The sequence below is a fragment of the Oncorhynchus tshawytscha genome, linkage group LG23, assembly GCF_018296145.1.
Source record: "Oncorhynchus tshawytscha isolate Ot180627B linkage group LG23, Otsh_v2.0, whole genome shotgun sequence".
Classification (NCBI taxonomy): Eukaryota; Metazoa; Chordata; class Actinopteri; order Salmoniformes; family Salmonidae; genus Oncorhynchus; species Oncorhynchus tshawytscha.
The window spans coordinates 18,606,052-18,618,188 of NC_056451.1; the positions used below are offsets into that span (position 1 = coordinate 18,606,052).

The 12,137-nt window shown below is 41.5% G+C and overlaps 1 protein-coding gene across 2 annotated transcripts in view; it reads right to left on the reverse strand.

Moving 5' to 3' along the window:
• The window catches only part of LOC112222519 (cyclin-dependent kinase 14), a 223,581-nt gene that overhangs the window by 133,954 nt on the left and 77,490 nt on the right, over positions 1 to 12,137 (reverse strand). The gene's annotated exons all lie outside the window — the stretch shown is intronic.

The window sequence follows — 12,137 nt, forward strand, 5'->3', positions numbered from 1 at the left end:
GTCGATCATGTGTCTATAATGGATTTCCAAGTCATCCACTATGCTGTCTCAATAGCAATATTTCCTTGTAACGTTTTTATTTTGTATCCTGCTATTTGTCCATCTAGTATCTACATCTCTCTTCTTCTCCATCTCTCTGGCTGATTCATAGCATTGTTTGGACTCATACGCAACAGAGAAAGGCGTTCCTGCCCATAGACGAGTCATAACAGCTATCCATCAGTAGGAGGTGCTAATGTCTTCATTCAGCCTCAACACAACACCAGCCCTGGTATATTAACTTCCACAACTCATTTACACCACATCATTAACTCTATAACGCTTGCACGCACACACTCGCACACACCCTCACTCCGCTCCCCAACGTCAATACTAGCCAATCAACCCAGAACTCCCCTCCCATCTTTTCCTCAGCTTGGACTATTGACCAGTGATCAAATAGATGCCCTCACAATGACCATCTGATCTCACACATCGATAACAAATAGTGACTGGTTCATTCGAAGGCTTGAGAGGAGATCAATAAATAAACAATATAAATTAAATACATTTAAAAAAACGTCTGTTCTATTTATGAATATGTCATAAAAATATCATATTCTGACTTCAACCACCCACAAAGTGGTTTTCAGTTACATTCATATTCTAACAATGGGAAATAGGCGAGAAAATAAGAATCTACACAAAATAAACTGTCAATAAATGTCCTCATATTTACAATTTTTTCTCTGACACAGCACCTGAAAACAACATCAATGTCTATGGCTCTTTCAGATCCTGTGGTTTTTGTTCACTTTGCATCAATCAACCAATAATGAATTCTGAATCTGTGCAATTGCTGATCCTCCATTCCAACATTCCAATCTTTCATTGCAATTTCTCTCCTCCCAGCAGCACTAGCAGGGTCTCGGCCAATTAGGCAGAGCGAAATCCGTGGAGTCCAATCAGGGATCAGTCCTGTCTGGCATCTGGAGTCACCAGGTCAACAGTTTAGCATTCCTCAACTCGGCAGGCGGGCGATATGCGAAACAATGCACAACGTTGGAAATTAGCATGAGAAATGTGTGTTTACTCATGTATATCAAAACACACTCGTCAAAAGGCCCTGCCTCATTAAGTGGTCTAGGCAATCAAAAGGTTACTCATTTATTCACTCCCCTCTCTCTGCAAACGAAACATCAAAACGCTGCTTAAAAATAACTCTTATTGTCAACGACAGGAAAACTGAGAATTCTGTCAAATTAGCATATTATATGGTAGAAAGTAAAGTACAAGGGCAAAGATAGGCTTGGCAACAATAACAGCTTACTGACAAACAGAATTTGATTAAATGTCTGCAATTTCACGTGAACTTCAAATGATGTTTGATTGGAGTTTAGCTGAGAGCTGGGCTGAGATGAGTGCTTTTGCATGCTTTTCAAATTCATAGCATATGTCTTTACATGTATGTAAAAGGTTGAAATCTCTATTCCATGTGTAGCCCTAGACTGTAGTCACACTCACTAGCCCAACACGGTCACTATACTAGCAGGACATTTGGCCACGTGACAGACATGACATCTGCTAGATGACTGGTCTCCCCATCTGGCTTAAAATGCTAAATGCATCACTAGAGTTATTGAGAGAGTTATTGAGAGAGTTATTGAGAGAGTTATTGAGAGAGTTATTGAGAGAGAGAGAGAGAGAGAGAGAGAGAGAGAGAGAGAGAGAGAGAGAGAGAGAGAGAGAGAGAGAGAGAGAGAGAGAGGGAGAGAGAGAGAGATAAGAAGAGGAAGTTAGTCTGAGTGGGAAAGAGAGTGTAAAGGGAAAGATACACAGAGAGAGAGAATGAGAAAGGGGCAAGAGAAATACAGAGAAAGATAAAGAGAGGTGGTGAGACAGAGACAGAGAGAACCAGACAGAGAGAACCAGACAGAGAGAACCAGACAGAGAGAGGGAGAACCAGACAGAGAGAACCAAACAGAGAGAACCAGACAGAGAGAGGGAGAACCAGACAGAGAGAACCAGACAGAGAGAACCAGACAGAGAGAACCAGACAGAGAGAGGGAGAACCAGACAGAGAGAACCAGACAGAGAGAGGGAGAACCAGACAGAGAGAACCAGACAGAGACAGAGAGAACCAGACAGAGAGAACCAGACAGAGAGAACCAGACAGAGAGGGGAGAACCAGACAGAGAAACCAGACAGAGAGAACCAGACAGAGAGAGGGAGAACCAGACAGAGAGAACCAGACAGAGAGAACCAGACAGAGAGAACCAGACAGAGAGAGGGAGAACCAGACAGAGAGAACCAGACAGAGAGAACCAGACAGAGAGAGGGAGAACCAGACAGAGAGAACCAGACAGAGAGAACCAGACAGAGAGAACCAGACAGAGAGAGGGAGAACCAGACAGAGAGAACCAGACAGAGAGAGGGAGAACCAGACAGAGAGAACCAGACAGAGACAGAGAGAACCAGACAGAGAGAACCAGACAGAGAGAACCAGACAGAGAGAGGGAGAACCAGACAGAGAGAACCAGACAGAGAGAACCAGACAGAGAGAGGGAGAACCAGACAGAGAGAACCAGACAGAGAGAACCAGACAGAGAGAACCAGACAGAGAGAACCAGACAGAGAGAGGGAGAACCAGACAGAGAGAACCAGACAGAGAGAACCAGACAGAGAGAACCAGACAGAGAGAACCAGACAGAGAGAGGGAGAACCAGACAGAGAGAACCAGACAGAGAGAACCAGACAGAGAGAACCAGACAGAGAGAAGAACCAGACAGAGAGAACCAGACAGAGAGAACCAGACAGAGAGAACCAGACAGAGAGAACCAGACAGAGAAGGGAGAACCAGACAGAGAGAACCAGACAGAGAACCAGACAGAGAGAAGAACCAGACAGAGAGAACCAGACAGAGACAGAGAGAACCAGACAGAGAGAACCAGACAGAGAGAACCAGACAGAGAGAGGGAGAACCAGACAGAGAGAGGGAGTGGTCTAGAAGGGCAGAGGAATGCAAAGAATGAAAATCAGGTAGAGAGAAAGAGAGGAGAGAACAGGGGCAGCAGTGAGAGTAGGATGAAACAGAGGAGGGAGGGGAGGTGAGGGGGTAGAGAGTTTAAGCTGCCTTGCTGGAAAGTCAATAGCAGCCAGCCGTCCACTCCCTAGAATATCAATAGTGTCACCCCACCTCCACTCCCCTCTAGGGACTTCCACCACACAACGGACGGATGATACATAATTATGAAATTGTGAGAGGAATTAGGAGAGAGGGATTTTACACACTAATCATGGACAGATAGAAAGCGACAACTCTCTTCTTATGAGGGTATAGTGGGCCGGGGTGTCAGGGACATAATGAATCATTAGTTGTGCTGTGTACTAATTGCAGTGTGAGTATGTGAACGTGTGTGTGTGTGTGTGTGTGTGTGTGTGTGTGTGTGTGTGTGTGTGTGTGTGTGTGTGTGTGTGTGTGTGTGTGTGTGTGTGTGCGTGCGTGTAAGTGTTATCCTCTACGTGGGTTGAAAATGGCAGATTTTGTCATTGATAAGTACTTAAATTGGAATGCAGTGTCTGTACAGTAACATGCTATACATGACGTCAGAGCTCAGGCTCTCCTCTTCACAGCGCTGAATGGGCTTTGACTGTATGGGCTTTGGCTGTATGGGCTTTGACTGTATAGGCTTTGACTGTATAGGCTTTGACTGTATGGGCTTTAACTGTATGGGCTTTAACTGTATGGGCTTTGACTGTATGGGCTTTGACTATATGGGCTTTGACTGTATGGGCTTTAACTGTATGGGCTTTAACTGTATTGGCGTTAACTGTATGGGCTGTAACTGTATGGGCTTCCACTGTATGGGCTTTAACTGTATGGACTTTAACTGTATGGGCTTTGACTGTATGGGCTTTGACTGTATGGGCTTTCACTGTATGGGCTTTAACTGTATGGACTTTAACTGTATGGGCTTTGACTGTATGGGCGTTAACTGTATGGGCTTTCACTGTATTGGCGTTAACTGTATGGGCTGTAACTGTATGGGCTTTCACTGTATGGACTTTAACTGTATGGGCTTTGACTGTATGGGCTTTGACTATATGGGCTTTGACTGTATGGGCTTTAACTGTATGGACTTTAACTGTATGGGCTTTGACTGTATGGGCTTTGACTGTATGGGCTTTAACTGTATGGGCTTTAACTGTATTGGCTTTAACTGTATGGGCGTTAACTGTATGGGCTTTAACTGTATGGGCTTTCACTGTATGGGCTTTAACTGTATGGGCTTTAACTGTATGGGATTTGACTGTATGGGCTTTAACTGTATGGGCTTTGACTCTATGGGCTTTAACTGTATGGGCGTTAACTGTATGGGCTTTAACTGTATGGGCGTTAACTGTATGGGCTTTAACTGTATGGGCTTTCACTGTATGGGCTTTAACTGTATGGGCTTTAACTGTATGGGCTTTGACTCTATGGGCTTTAACTGTATGGGCTTTAACTGTATGGGCTTTAACTGGGCTTTCACTGTATGGGCTTATGGGGCTTTAACTGTATGGGCTTTCACTGTATGGGCTTTAACTGTATGGGCTTTAACTGTATGGGATTTGACTGTATGGGCTTTGACTGTATGGGCTTTAACTGTATGGGCTTTCACTGTATGGGCTTTAACTGTATGGGCTTTCACTGTATGGGCTTTAACTGTATGGGCTTTCACTGTATGGGCTTTAACTGTATGGGCTTTAACTGTATGGGATTTGACTGTATGGGCTTTGACTGTATGGGCTTTAACTGAATGGGCTTTGACTGTATGGGCTTTAACTGAATGGGCTTTGACTGTATGGGCTTTAACTGTATGGGCTTTGACTGAATTGGCTTTAACTGTATGGGCTTTGACTGAATGGGCTTTCACTGTATGGGCTTTAACTGTATTGGCTTTAACTGTATGGGCGTTAACTGTATGGGATTTAACTGTATGGGCTTTCACTGTATGGGCTTTAACTGTATGGGCTTTAACTGTATGGGATTTGACTGTATGGGCTTTAACTGTATGGGCTTTGACTGTGTGGGCTTTAACTGTATGGGCTTTAACTGTATGGGCTTTAACTGTATGGGCTTTGACTGTATGGGCTTTAACTGTATGGGCTTTGACTGTGTGGGCTTTAACTGTATGGGCTTTAACTGTATGGGCTTTAACTGTATGGGCTTTGACTGAATGGGCTTTCACTGTATGGGCTTTCACTGTATGGGCTTTGACTGAATGGGCTTTAACTATATGGGCTTTGACTGTATGGGCTTTGACTGTATGGGCTTTAACAGTATGGGCTTTTACTGTATGGGCTTTAACTGTATGGGCTTTGACTGTATGGGCTTTAACTATATGGGCTTTGACTGTATGGGCTTTGACTTGAGCACCGCGAGTGACAAGAAGATGCCCCCATCCCTCCTGCTATTTGGCTACTTTTGCATATTTGTTGTTGTCTGAGTGAGGGAAATGCTGTAAATCAAGAGGTGTGGATGTGTTCTGAAAGATGAGACATTGTTAGAATAAATATAGCTTTGATGTCATACAAGCAAACCACACACCCGTGAGTCCAAATGTGCACTTCACATTTCCATATTTGAAAACTCATGTCATGTACAGTATCAACATACAGTATAGTACCAGTCAAAAGTTTAGGCACAAGGGTTTTTCTTAATTTTTACTATTTTCTACATCATAGAATAATAGTGAAGACAATAAAACTATGGAATAACACATGTAGAATCATATAGTAACCAACAAATTGTTCAACAAATCAAAATATATTTTAGATTTTATATTCTTAAAAGTAGCCACCCGTTGCCTTGATGACAGCTTTGCACATTTTTGGCATTCTCTCAACCAGCTTCACCTGGAATGCTTGAAAGAGTTCCCACATATGCTGAGCACTTGTTGGATGCTTTTCCTTCAATCTGCAGTCCAACTCATCCCATATCATCTCAATTGGGTTGAGGTTGGATGATTGTGGAGGCCAGGTCATCTATTGCAGCACCCAATCACCCTCATTCTAGGTCAAATAGCCCTTACACAGCCTGGAGGTGTGTTGTCCAGTTGTCGCGTCTCACAAAGACACAACAGTTGGAACCAAAAATCTTCAATTTGGACTCATCAGACCAAAGGACAGATTTCCACCGGTCTAATGTCCCTTGCTCGTGCTTCTTGGCCCAAGCAAGTCTCCTCTTATTATTGGTGTCCTTTAGTAGTGGTTTCTTTGCAGTAATTTTACCAGGAATTCATCCTGATTCACGCAGTCTCCTCTGAACAGTTGATGTTGCGATGTGTCTGTTACTTGAAATCTGTGAAGCATTTATTTGGGCTGCAATTTCTGAGGATAGTAACTCTAATGAACTTATCCGCTGCAGCAGAGGTAACTCTGGGTCTTCATTTCCTGTGGCGGTCCTCATGAGAGCCAGTTTCATCATAGCACTTGATGGTTTTTGCAACTGCACTTGACGAAACTTTCAAAGATCTTGACATTTTCCGGATTGACTGACCTTCATGTTTTTCAGTTTGGAGAGGTGTGTGGCCACTTGGAGACACCAGTTTGACCTCTCACTCAAACCCTTGCAATCATCTTTTCTTAGCTTGCATCTACTCCAAAATGTCAATGATTATGCATATAATGTTATTGCAGAGTATTTTCAGATTTCGTTATTGACAATTGCTGTCAACAGTGTAATGTTTGCAAGGGTTTGAGTGAGAGGTCAAACTGGTGTCTCCAAGTGGCCACACACCTCTCCAAACTGTGCACAATTCCTAAGTCATTTCCATGCAGTTTTGACTAAAGGAAAGAGACAATTTTAGGTGCTTATTAGAGCTCTCTTACTTTGCCATTGAGGAACTGAAGCAACCACCTGTAGTTTTTTGTTTGGATTCAGTCTTGTGTCAGGTGAAATGTCATGACTGCACATTTCTTCATATTTTCCAAAATGTTCTCTTTCAATTGCTACCATGGTCATGCATATGCTTTTTATAGTTATTCTGTTAGAAACATTTACATTTGCGCCCAATTTCCACAAGTGTAAGGGGTTAAGTTTACTCTCTGACTTGTCTGCCAACCCTGGCCTCTCTCTCTCTGTGTGTGTGTGTGTGTGTGTGTGTGTGTGTGTGTGTGTGTGTGTGTGTGTGTGTGTGTGTGTGTGTGTGTGTGTGTGTGTGTGTGTGTGTGTGTGTGTGTGTGTGTGTGTGTGTGTGTGTGTGTGTGTGCCAGTGATGGAAAAAGTACCTAATTGTCATACTTGAGTAAAAGTAAAGATATCTTAATAGAAAATGACTCAAATAAAAGTGAAAGTCACCCAGTAAAATATTACTTGAGTAAAAATATTTTGTTTTAAATATACTTAAGTATCAAAAGTAAAAGTAATTGCTAAAATATACCTAAGTATCAAAAGTAAAAGTACAAGTAGAAATAATTTCACATTCCTTATATTTAGCAAACCAGACGGCACAATTGTCTTGTTTTTTTAAATTTACGGATAGCCAGGGGCATACTCCAATACTCAGATATAGGCAGTAGGGATGACCAGTGATGTTCTCTTGATAAATGTGCAAATTGGACCATTTTCCTGTCCTGCAAGGCATTCAAAATGTAACGAGTACTTGTGGGTGTCAGGGAAAATGTATGGAGTAAAAGTACATTGTTTTATTTAGGGATGTAGTGGAGTAAAAGTAAAAGTTGTCAATAAAATATATAAATAGTAAAGTAAAGTACAGATACACCAAAAAAATGACTTAAGTAGTACTTGAAAGTACTTTTACTTAAGTACTTTACACCACTGGTGTGGGCAACACACTGTACACGGCACCTCAATTTGTAACTGTTATCATAGCCTTTTCGTATATCTGTTAAATGTTATGTCTGTTTTATATACCTCTGCTTTAACTTTTACACCAGTGTTCAAATGGAAAAGTTAACTCTTGTTTGATTTCATGAAAAGATATTAGCAATAAAGTTTAGAGTATAAGTGTGGCCAGAAAAACAGTGGATTTCATCTGAGTCCAGATATTCTCTGTAATCTGCTAGACTCCAGGCTGGCTCTATTGTCTGATATTCCCATTCATTTACTACAGGATGAGACCATGCATCATACTAACAGCATATAATGGGTTATACACATTTCTTATTCATATGGAATATGTGCACACAAAAACACAGAACAAAGGGGAAACATTTGTGAATATATTATCATGTTGCCAATTGCTAATTATTTTATTTGATTGAGTCTCTTTTCTAAGCTTGTTTTATCATTGGTTAATTCCAATGCATACTGACTGATTTGGGGCAAAGACAAATCCCCCAAATATGTGTTATTCCAACGGGTGTATTTTGTGTTCACATTACTAATTCAAACCCTATCAATAGTGAATGAGAGTCCAATCACACACAGTCATGCTGAACTCAACATCATAGACAAAGCCAACATCTCGTAACACCAACCTCTAAATCTTCATTGCACCTGAGGGGATAATTAATGAAGTATTTTAATTGAATTGAAACCTTGGGAGTCATTGTGAAAACTTCTGAAAGCAGCACTTTACTATATACAGGGGGAGTGAGTTTAGCCCAGCAGTGAGTGAAGGAGAGGTAGGATAGTATGTTAAATGAGCTGAGAAGACACTGACGCTCCCATCTGCCAGCTACTGTTCCCCTACCGCCCTGTTCCCCGTAGTAGTTTATCCCAGAAAGCATCTGGGTAGTACGGTCTGTCTTAATGTTGCATGTCATTACTGCATTATCTGCACACATGATCAGGGCATAGAGAGGGGGGAGGAGAGGAGATGAGTAGAGGGGAAAGAGGAGGAGGGGAGGGAGTAGGGAACTCAGGAGTAGTGCTTTGTTGAGTTTGTTGAATGTTTTTAGACATGCGCCTTTGTGATGTTACCATTACATTATACTAACCTCATTTATCAATACTCCACCTGACATTGATACTACACTTGACATTGAGGAATAATGCAATGAGGGTAGTTCCTCTTGTACTACATGCTGATTAAATAGGATTTTGACTGTCAACCAATGCCTGCCAGGTAAGGCTGGGGGGTATACCGTATTTACCAAACGTAATTAGCTATACAGCCTAATAATACCAGTATAAGGTATAGAACCAAATCAGAATGTTGTTTGTGCAACAGTATCTTCTAAATGAGGTATTCCCAAACGGGGGTACGGCAAATAAAAATGGGATTCACATTCACATTTTTTACATTTAGATTTTCCCAAAGGGGCTACACATTTGGGTGAGGTTTTTTTCTCGGCTGAGTAGCCTCATTTCACTGCCAAAAATAAAATTAAACCATCTAGTGTTCAGCGAAATAACAACACAATGTCAAATACCGGTAGCCTAGTCAAATAATTAACATCCAATCACATTAAATGTTACTCTCTTGCGGGAAACCTTCACTCTTGCGCAGACAGTAAACATGACAATTTGAAAATTAAGCCACAGGAGTTTTTTGAGCGAGAATTAAGATGACTTTCGAGTAATAAGACATGTGTAAAAGCAACAGATTCCATGAATAAGAAGGGGATAGAAGAGAGTCTTACATGGTGAGCTAGGACAGGCAAGGCCCATACTATTGTGGATGACTTATTTCTTCCTGCTGCCACAGATATTTTATTTTATTTAACTAGGCAACTCAGGTAAGAACAACTTCTTATTTACAATGACCGCCTAGGAACAGTGGGTTAACTGCCTTGTTCAGGGGCTGAACAACAGATTATTACCTTGTCAGCTCCGGGATTCGATCTACCAACCTTTCAGTTACTGGCCCAATACTCTAACCACTAGGCTACCTGCCGTATATATGGCTGGGACAATACTGGAGGAAAAACTATACAGACAATGTCTTCATCAAACAACACTGTTTCACGACGCATCAGTAACATGGCAGAAGATGTTTTGAAACAATTACTGTTTCGCATACAAGCCAGTGAATTATATGCGCTACAGCTGGATGAGTCAACAGACGTGGCGGGCCTGGCAGAGCTTCTGGTATAATATGTCAGTTACGTTTATGGGGGGTCAATTAAGGAAGACATCCTCTTCTGCAAACCACAGGAAACCAGGACAACAGGAGAGGATATTTTTAAAGTACTGGACAGCTTTGTGACATCTAATGGTCTTTGGTGGTCAAGATGTGTTGGTATCTGTACTGATGGCGCAAAAGCCATGACAGGGAGACATAGTAGAGTGGTAATGCGCGTGCAAGCAGTTGCTCCCAACGCCACTTGGGTACACTGCAGCATCCGCTGAGAGGCTCTTGCTGCCATAGGAATGCCTGACAGCTTGAAAGACGTTTTGGACATTACAGTAAAAATGGTTACCTTTGTTAAAGCAAGGCCACTGTGTGCAAATGAACTCAAGCTTATGGACAATGTCAAATATGATATAGCAAAGCACTTGAGTGAGCTGGGTGCGTAATTACGCAGGTACTTTCCCAAAACGGATGACACAAACAACTGGATTCGTGATCCCTTTCATGCCCTGCCTCCAATCCACTTACCAAAATATGAACAAGAGCCTCATCGAAATTGCAACAAGCGGTTCTGTGAAAATGTTATTTAATCAGAAGCCACTGCCAGATTTCTGGATAGGGCTGTGCTCAGAGTTACTTGCCTTGGCAAATTGCGCTGTTAAGACACTGATGCACTTTGCAACCACATACCTATGTGAGAGTGTATTCTCGGCCCTCACTAGCATGCAAACTAAATACAGTCAAAGACTGTGTGTGGAAAAAGATTTAAGACTGAGACTCTCTCCAATACAACCCAACATTGCAGAGTTATGTGCATCCTTTCAAGCACACCCTTTTCATTAACCTGTGGTGAGTTATTCACAATGTTTGATGAACAAATAAGGTTTTAAATGTAAGATGGCTAAATAAGCAAAAGTATTGATTATCATTACAGTATTATTTGTGCCCTGGTCCTATAAGAGCTCTTTGTCACTTCCCACGAGCTGTGTTGTGAAAAACCTCACACTCATTCTTATGATAAATAAATGTATTGTATAGTGTGTGTGTGTGGCAGGCTTACAATGATGGCAAAAAAACAACATTTGAGAGTGCGCTGACTCTGGTGCTAGAGGGGGTACGCAGCTGGACGAAAGTTTGAAGGGGTACGGGACTATAAAAATTTTGGGAACCACTGTTCAAAATCAAAGAGGAATACTATAAGTGTGAATATGTTAGCTACATGATGTAGCTTAGAGAAAATATGACATGTAGCCAAAGATTATAGGGTTCCCTAGGAAACACTCATCAACACTCTGGTTCCTAACCTGTCACAATAACTCCTCTCTGGCATTTTCATTCATTGTCAAGTCTAACAACACTGTATTCAAAGTGCCCAGTATTATATTCTAACTATAGAATTAGAATAATCGTTCTATTTCCATGATTCCAACAGTTCACCCATGTTGCTCTAAATCGCAACTCAAATCGCAAATTGCAACATTTAGTTAAAAATAAGGCCTAGGTTGTTTTCCCATATCGTGCAACCCTACGTGGCAGTGTGGAAATAATCTCAAATAATTTTTGGTTGAATTGAACAGTATAAAACTCAGAATGGAGAAAGACTCATTGAAATCACTTATAATGTCTGTGTTGCCACTCTAGGGTCACACTACACATAAAGCAAGTTAATAGATTTTATTATTCAAAAACATGAAATACCATGAAATACCATGAAATACCATCATACCGTCCTTTTTTTTTTGTATACCGTGATATGATATTTTGGCCATAATGCCCAGCCCTACTGTCAGGGGTGTCAGTTTCACATCAATGTATTTGGATCTCATTAAGAGAAACCCATTTAGCTGACTGGATATAATCACATCAAGAGCGTCACTGACTGGGAGGTTGTTGCAGCTTTGGGTGATGTCATACAGAACAGACAGTTCTATTAAATAATAGGTAGAATACTAAAGGAGAACACTATATTCAATCAAGTGTATGGGTAAAGGTACATGTTCTGTACTATACTCTCAGAAGGAATTCTGTAACAAGACACTCCAAACAACGCAAACACTTCTCTCTGCTGGCCACTTTAACTATACATTCATGTACATAGTACTTTAATTGGGCCGACCAACCAGTGCTCCCGCACAT